Source organism: Populus trichocarpa, chromosome 16, assembly GCF_000002775.5.
Source record: "Populus trichocarpa isolate Nisqually-1 chromosome 16, P.trichocarpa_v4.1, whole genome shotgun sequence".
NCBI lineage: Eukaryota > Viridiplantae > Streptophyta > Magnoliopsida > Malpighiales > Salicaceae > Populus > Populus trichocarpa.
Genome location: NC_037300.2, coordinates 12,364,802 through 12,373,484, shown reverse-complemented (window position 1 = coordinate 12,373,484; position 8,683 = coordinate 12,364,802).

The window sequence follows — 8,683 nt, the reverse complement described above, 5'->3', positions numbered from 1 at the left end:
CATGGCCCTTCAATTAAATAAATATATACGGCATGAGTTAAATTTTATATCGCTAGACATAGATTATTATAAAATTATAATAATAAATTGATAATTTGTTTCTTCATCAAATTAATTTAAAAAATTAAGTTCGGTAAAATAAACTTTTTCATGTGATTCATTTATCATTTTTGTTTTTAATAACAAGTAAAAAGTTTTTTTTTCATATTTTGTAGAGCAGTGAAATATTGCCCTTAAAAATAAAAATTAAATAATTAATTGCTAGAAGCTTTTTTGAGGTTTCAATTATTTTTGCACAATCTAATTATTAATTAACCATTGGAATAAAAAATAACTTAGGCTTGCTTTGGGGGTATTTTTGAATTTTATGTATAGTTAATTGTAATAATTTTGTAATGAGTATAAATATTAAAATTTTAAAGGTGTAATATAGATATTAAAAATATTTCTGATAATAAGAATTTTAATTAAAAGGTTATTTTAATTATTTAGACTTATCAACCAGTAAATATATCTTTTTTATAAAAATTGTATGTAATATAAATTTAAAAAACTTTCTAGTTATCAAGATGGTATTGTAGTGTCTACACTAATGGTAACAAGAATAAAAGTAATTCCTATATAATTTGAGATTATATATATATATATATATATATATATATATATATAATATTACTAGTAAGAAAAATTATATAATTGTATATCATGATTACAAACAAAAATATTCAACCATATGAGTTTAAAGTATTTCTAAAAAGAAAAGATTATTAGTGGTTAAATATTTAATCTAAGATAAAGGTTTTTTGGAATCATTTTTACTTGGATCAAGTATAACAAATAATATTAAAATTTAATTATGCCAAAAATATTTTTATAAATATTTAGATTGAATTAAACATAATTCATTAATAATAAAAATGTATAATATGAAATTTTATGATATTAAATATAAACTTTTAAAATTATTAAAAATGCTTAGAAGATTCAAAGTTTTGCAGCTTATTAAAACATTTATACAGATTTTTATTCAAATATTGCATATGTCACAGCATATAATTTTTCTTATGTTGCTCATTTTAAGGAAGCATATTATTTTATTTAAATAATGCGAATCACATGTGATAAAAAAACTAATATATTAAAAAAATTATAAACTTTTTCTAAGAATATTTCTATTTAATTAAATGTATAATTAAAATAATAAATTAAAAAAAATGTTAAATAATGCAAATCACGTGTGGAGTACGTGATAAAAAACTGTTGCTTATTTATCAGAAGAAATTATACTATACTTCGAATGCATGGAACATTACCGTGTTGATATTACGTAGATAGAGTATTTATATTGTAGATCATAATGCAGGTATGTAGAGAACTATAAGAGCGTTGTTTTTTTTATTTTTTATTTTAAAAGTTGTTGGTGTGTGTTGGATCAAGGCATAGTTACTAGATCCAAATTCCTTGGAGAAGCTTTAAACAATAAGGAAATAGCACGGTATGAGTATTTTAAAATGAAGTGTTGTTCTTATTATAGAAAAAATTAAAAAAAATAATTATAATTTTTATTTAGGATACTTTAAAGATAATTATATATATATAATTAATTAACATTTTAATTTAGAATACTTCAATGAATGATACTTTAAATGTTTTTTTAACAATTAAAAAAAATTAATTAGGTACTAATATTAGATTTAAGGCTCGTGGGTCTTGTTTAGCTGGCAGATCTAAAAGCCTATAAAAAAAATTTTAAAAAATTAATTAGAATTTTTATTTAGGTTACTTCAAGTATAGTTTAATTTTTTTTAATAAAAAATAAAAATAATTTATAAAAAAAACTTAATTAAAATGTTTTTTAAGATACTTCAAAGGTAGTTTAAATGTTTTTTTTTATAAAAAATAGAAAACAATTATAAAAAGATTATTTAGGATACTGCAAGGATATTTTTAATTTTTTTTTATCGAAAAAATAAATTTTTTTAAAAAAACATTAAGTAGGATTTCCGTTTAGGATACCTATAGAATAATTTAAATTTTTTTTTAGAAAAAATAAATAAAAATTTATAAAAACATTAATTAGAATTTTTTTTTAGGATACTTCAAGGGTAGTTCAAATGTATTTTTTATAAAAAATAAAACAAATCTATAAAAAATTAATTAAAATTTCTGTTTAGGATACTTTAAGAGTAGTTTAAATGTTTTTTTTATAAAAAATAAAAAAAATATAAAAAAAATTAATTAGCATTTCGGTTTAGAATACTTCAAGAATAGTTTAAATATATTTTTAAAAAAAAAATAAAAAAACATGTATAAAAAAATTAATTAATATTTCTGTTTAGGATACTTCAAGGGTAGTTTAAATGTTGTTTTATAAAACAATAAAAAAAATTAATTAAAATTTCTATTTAGGATACTTCAAAGATAGTTTAAATGTTTTTTCTATAAAAATTATAAAAATAATAATTAGCATTTCGGTTTATGATACTTCAAGAATAATTTAAATGTTTTTTTAAGAAAAAATAAAAAATATTTATAAAAAAAATTAATTAGTATTTCTGTTTAGTATATTTCAATGGTAGTTTAATTGTTTTTATAAAAAATAATACTTTTCAAAAAATATTAATTAGAATTTCTGTTTAGGATACTTTATAGATAATTCAAATGTTTTTTTATAAGAAATAAAAAATAATTATAAAAAAATTAATTAACGTTTCGGTTTAGGATATTTCAATGGTAGTTTAAATATTTTTTTTATAACAAATAAAAAATAATTAATTAGACATGACTGCTAGATTCAACTAAATCCAAAACACTTAAAATATTCTTTATACTTTTAAGTTTTTTTTATATTTTAAAAAATAATTGTTATTAACTCGTTACGGAGTGCAGGCTACTATACTAATTAGTTATATGGCACGCACATTAGCATCAGTGGAATAAAGTAAAAAATAATGATTAATTTATTTTTTCAATAAACTAAATGATATTGCAAATATCACATATAAATTTATACATGAAAATATTACGTTTTAAATGCTATACAATATTTGAATAAATTCTTAGAAATAAAAATAATAATTTGTAAACTAACAACCAGTTAATAATTTTATCTATATTATATCACTTTAAAATAATAATAATCTGAATAATAATAATTAACCATTCTTTTGCGTGAAGTTTTAAGTGGAGAGATGTCCTTTCATTTGTTGACAAAATAAACGTTTTTGTTCTTGTAAAAAATTTAAAAAGATAAAGAAACACACAACTTTACCTTAACTAAAAAAAATATATATTGTTGAACTTTTCAATTTATTATTTATTTCTTCTAAATATGTATATTGTTGATGTTCCAAAATTGTTTAAAAATGAAGGTACTGAGTGTTTGGATAAAGGAGGGTTACATGTTGATGTTAATTTTTTTTTTTTTAAAGTTCACGAAGTTAATGATTGATAATAGAAGACCTAACACTTGTAAAACAATTATTTTTGGTGGGATTTAGGGACATCCTGATGGTAAAATCAATGACTATTAATAAGAGATTTCAATAAATAAAAGAATGAGTTTTAAATTTTAGGAACAAAAGTGTTTATTCTTAGTTGTGTATGATAAATGTTCTGAAAATAAGATTATGAATACTTATAGAGACTATAAAAAATGTGAATAATTTATTTTGGTGGTTCAAATAGTATATACAGCCTCTAAACTTTGTCATGTTGCTTGAATAGAGGGGTTTAAACGTCATTTATTTTTATAGTATTAATGAGGGATAAATATCTTTTACACAATATTATGAGGGATAAATATCTCTTACACAATATTAATGTTGATGGAAACATGGTAAATCTTTCTAAGACTTTTATACACTTAGGGATGTAGGAAAGATGATCATTCTTGACTTTTAACATTTTATGTCAAAAGACATGAGAATAAACAAATAAATCATTGTGATCTAATATGGGACCTAAAAAAATTATCAACTTCATATGTATTTGGACTTGGAATAATTCCAAACTTAAGAATGATGGGTCTCGCAGTATATCAGACCTATATATACTTGGGCTCAGTGCGTAGCTGAACCTAAAAATATTAAGTTTGGTATCTCGCTAAATCCACTTTTTCTTGAGCTCAACATATAGCCGGACCTAATGATGCTGGGTATGGCATCTCGTCAGATCCACTTACATTTGGGCTCAACACGTAGCTAAATTCAATGATGTTAGGTCTGATATCTTGCTAGACCTACATTTACTTAAGCTAAACATGTAGTTGAACCCAAGGGTATACCATACCCACATGCATTTGGGCTCTGTTATATGGTGAACCCAAGAGTAATGAGTCCGACATCTCACTAGAATCATATGTATTTAGTTGAACCCAAGAATATTAGGTATGGAAGCAAGCTAGACTCGTGTCATCTAGGCTTGGTATTCTACCAAGTTTAAGTATATTGAATTATTACTCTATCTTTGACCCTTTTAATTATAAGATTTCACACACACACACACACACACACACACAAGTGCAAAGCCAGAAATTTTTTTTCTGTCTTGGGCTACGAAGCAAATACATATAAATTGTTTTTCAAGATCAATCATTAACTTGTATATATAAATTTGTCAAGTTAACAATAAAGTTTCAATCCAAATACATAACATAAAATATAAAAAATTAAAATTTAAAATTTAAAGTACATAAAATTGAAAAAAAAATAAAAAAAATTATGTTATTGAAGTTGCACCCTTCGATGCTTTGTGGAATAGAAATCATCTATGATAGAATATGAATTGATATCTTCAGCAAGCTCTCATTCAATGTAAATCATCATAGAATTTGTTAAGAACTCCTCTTCTATTTTATTGCGAAGCATAGTTTTAACATGTTTCATAGCTGAAAATACCTGCTCTATAGTGGCAGTGGAAACAAGCAAAGTCAAAACAAGATGAATCAACCTGTCAATCAAATGATAGTGTTGCAACTTATTTGTTTCGGCTAATCCTCGACATAATTTAGAAATGGTAGACATATTCTGAAAGCTCTTGTGATGAATCACATCAATCTGATAATACTCTAGCTGAGATCTCAAATAATACATCTCTTGTTCATTGAAATCTTCAGGATAAAAATTCTCAGCAAGCTTGTAAATAACATCAATTTTAAATGATTTAAAGTTGTCCTTAGGTTCTAAAGCAGAGCTAAGTACAAAGAGTTCCCTTGTCCCATCACTAAATCTAGAATTTAATTCTTCCAACTAAAAATCTATTGTTGAGTTAAATATATCATAATGATAATGTTGGTAAACTGTCACTAATCCTTGTTGCTGACCTGAATGACCTGTAGTCTTATTATATAAAGTATTCATATGTGGTATATCAATCTCATATTGTGTACAAACAAATTGCACATTTATAAGGAGAAGATCAAATCCGGCATCTCTCAAAGTTTGAAGCAATGCTTTAGTAGTTGATACAAGATCCATTGCATTTAAGATGTCCAGAGATTTTTGCTGCAAAGTTCGACAAAGTAAATCAGTAATCCTCATTATTTTATGCATCAAATATAAGATGAATATAAATTCAAAAGATTTCATCACAATCAAACAACCACCAGCTTCTCCACGTATAGAGTTAGAAGATCTTTTTTTAACCATACTTTCAAGCACAATAATAGTTGCACCATACATATCTATTAAGCTGTAAATAGAATCAAAATGAGAGCTCCAACGAGTAGTTCCATGTTTGGGAGAAGCACTAATAAGATTGATAATGATTGTCAATTTTGAGAAAAATAACCATATAGAAATCTCATTTCCAACTGCTGCAACTAATGCCAGTTGTAGTCGGTGAGCAAAACAATGTACATAATATGCATAAGGGCAATCTTTAAGAAATAAAGCTTGCAGTCCATTCCATGTACCATGCATATTGCTAGTACCATCATACCATTGACCTGGCATATTGATAATATGCAAGTTATATCGAGCGAGCGTATCACAAATTTCTTTTTTGAGTGTTAAAGAAGTAGTATCTGAAACATGAACAATACAAAAAAAACGCTCTCGTAAAAAGCCTTGAATGTCAACAAATCTCAAAACAATAGCCATTTGTTCTTTATTTGATGCATCTTTGGCTTCGTCAATCAAAATACAAAACTTTGCATCTCTAAGTTCTTCACAAATCTTTTTCCTCACTTTGTTCGCGAGAATATGCAAAATCTCTTTTTGAATAGTTGGTGAGGTATACTTTGCATTTTTTGGATCTTTTTCTAAGACAACATCATCAATGTCAACATTCAGTCTCCCCATAAGTAACATCTCCACAACATTGCCTTGATTATTAGAAGCTGAAGATTCATCATGACTTCTAAATGCACATGCTTGTAAGCTAAGCCATTGAACACTTCAATTGTTGTCATAAGTCTAAATCGATTTTTCTGAACTTCTTCAACAGTTTTTGCATTTAACACTTTATCAATATGTCTACTTATTTTCATTAAATCTTCAGCAGATTTCACAACATTATTATGTGGTGAAGTGGGACTTCCCATATGCATCAAAAGTTCACATTTAACCCCATCATTAACCCTCTTCCAACTTCTAAAGCCTTCGGTGGTGAATGTGAGATGATGAGGCACTTTGTTTTCAAAGATAAAGCATGGAAAAAAAATATTGCATCCTTTGATGGAGAGTACTCTAGCCAAAGAAATTAATCAAACCAAGTGTATTGAAATCGACGATATTGTCTCCCTGATTTAGTCATTGGATACTCTGCTAACTTAAGTTGATATGGATCCATTTTGATATAAGCTCTTCTAATTTCATCTTGTTGATTAATAGGATGTTGTTGCACTCGAATTCGTAACCCAGGATCTCGTTCAAGAGTATTAACATCAATTTCAACTCTTTGAGATTTGAAAGGGGGTTGTTCACTATGATTTAAGACATCAACATTGGATGGAGAATGTCCTTTACTGGTTGATGTTTGTTCGCTTGGTTTAAAGAATGAAAACATAATTTTTCCTCTCTTGCTTCCTTGATTTTCCATTATAATTTATAACCTATTCAAGTAAAAGGAATTAGGGAAATCAGGTGCAAGATGAAAGGATACTAATGCCATAATAGAATATTCATGAAATGTAGAATATACAAGGATAAAATAGTGATGCAGACTACTAGGAGATTTGGGGAACTTAATTTCGAAATAACTAGTAAATTATTAGTACTAGTGCGTTAGCATCCGTTCATTTACTCCACTAACAATTTTAATTTTTTTTATTAAAATATTTGCACAAATTTATAATATTATCATCTCCAATTGGGTTTACAATTCTGACCCCCATTTCCACCTCTTAACAACTTCAACTATCTTTGCAACAACAAAAGCATTCAACATTGGCTTTTTTAGCCCACCAATCATAACATGGTTATTAACTCCCGACATAATTGACCTTATACTTTTATCTTTACCACTATAAATAACACTCCCTGACTCATCTAAATATTCTATATCCTTAGTCCATTAACTAGACCTAGTTTCACCTTTATTTTCAGTGCAGTAATTTCTAAACATATTAAAAAAACTAAACGTATTCAAACTATTAGATTTTTAGGGTATAGTTTACTGCAATGAATATTAAATATTGAATTCAAAATAAAAAGTTAGGATTTGTAAATTCTTATATGATGATTTTGTACTCTTGTGACTCTTTATATGGATTCATTTTCAAAACTCAAGCTAAAACTGTATATTATTGAAAAGAAAGAAAAACTAAAACCTAAGTTACTTGGATGCATGTGAATCTGATTCTCACGATCAATTAATTATTTATGTTTATGTTTGCTGTAAAAGACAAAGGCAAAGTTGGCGGCCAATTAAGATTTGTTGTAAAAAAATAGGGAAAGTGAGCGACCAATTAATTATTGATGTTTAGGTTTGTTATAAAAGACAAAAGGAAAGTGAGTTTTTTTACCTAGGCTACAACCCACCGGAGCCTTCTAAAAGGCTCCGCCCTCGCGCGCGCGCGCGGGTGTATATATATATATATATATATATATATATATATATATATATATATATATATATATATATATATATTTCATTCTTTTACCACTTAATGCTTCCATCTATGCGAAGGGCAAATTGTGCATCCCTAGCTCATGATCTGTAGCAGCTTGCACATTCAGCACGCGCCAACATTCCTTGGTAAAAGGGCACTGAGCAAACAGATGATCAGTAGACTCTTCTGCATGCCCACACAGCACACACGAAGAATCCGCTACTTCCAATCCATGCTGAGCTAGCCTCATTTTTCGTAGGGAGATAGTCATGCCCGATTCTCCAAAGAAAAAGTATTATTTTGGGAGGGAGTTTTAACTTCCATATATAGTTTCTTCTACTCGCCCTGCTTTATGTCCCCCACGTCTAGATTCTCCACTTCTAATGCTATTTTATAGCCTGATTTTGCCGAATAGGAGCCTTCCCTGTTGAAATGCCAAATGAGCTTGTCCTCCAGTCGACGGCGAGAGAACGGAATGCTGATGATAACAAGGAAATCCCTTTGGTTAAACAGAGTCTCAATTAAGTTCCAATCCCATCCCAACTTGAGGAGGAATGTTCTGTGATGTCTCCACCTAAAATCTTCAGCGTGTTTTCCCAGTGATTTATTAAGCAAAACCAAATCTATTGT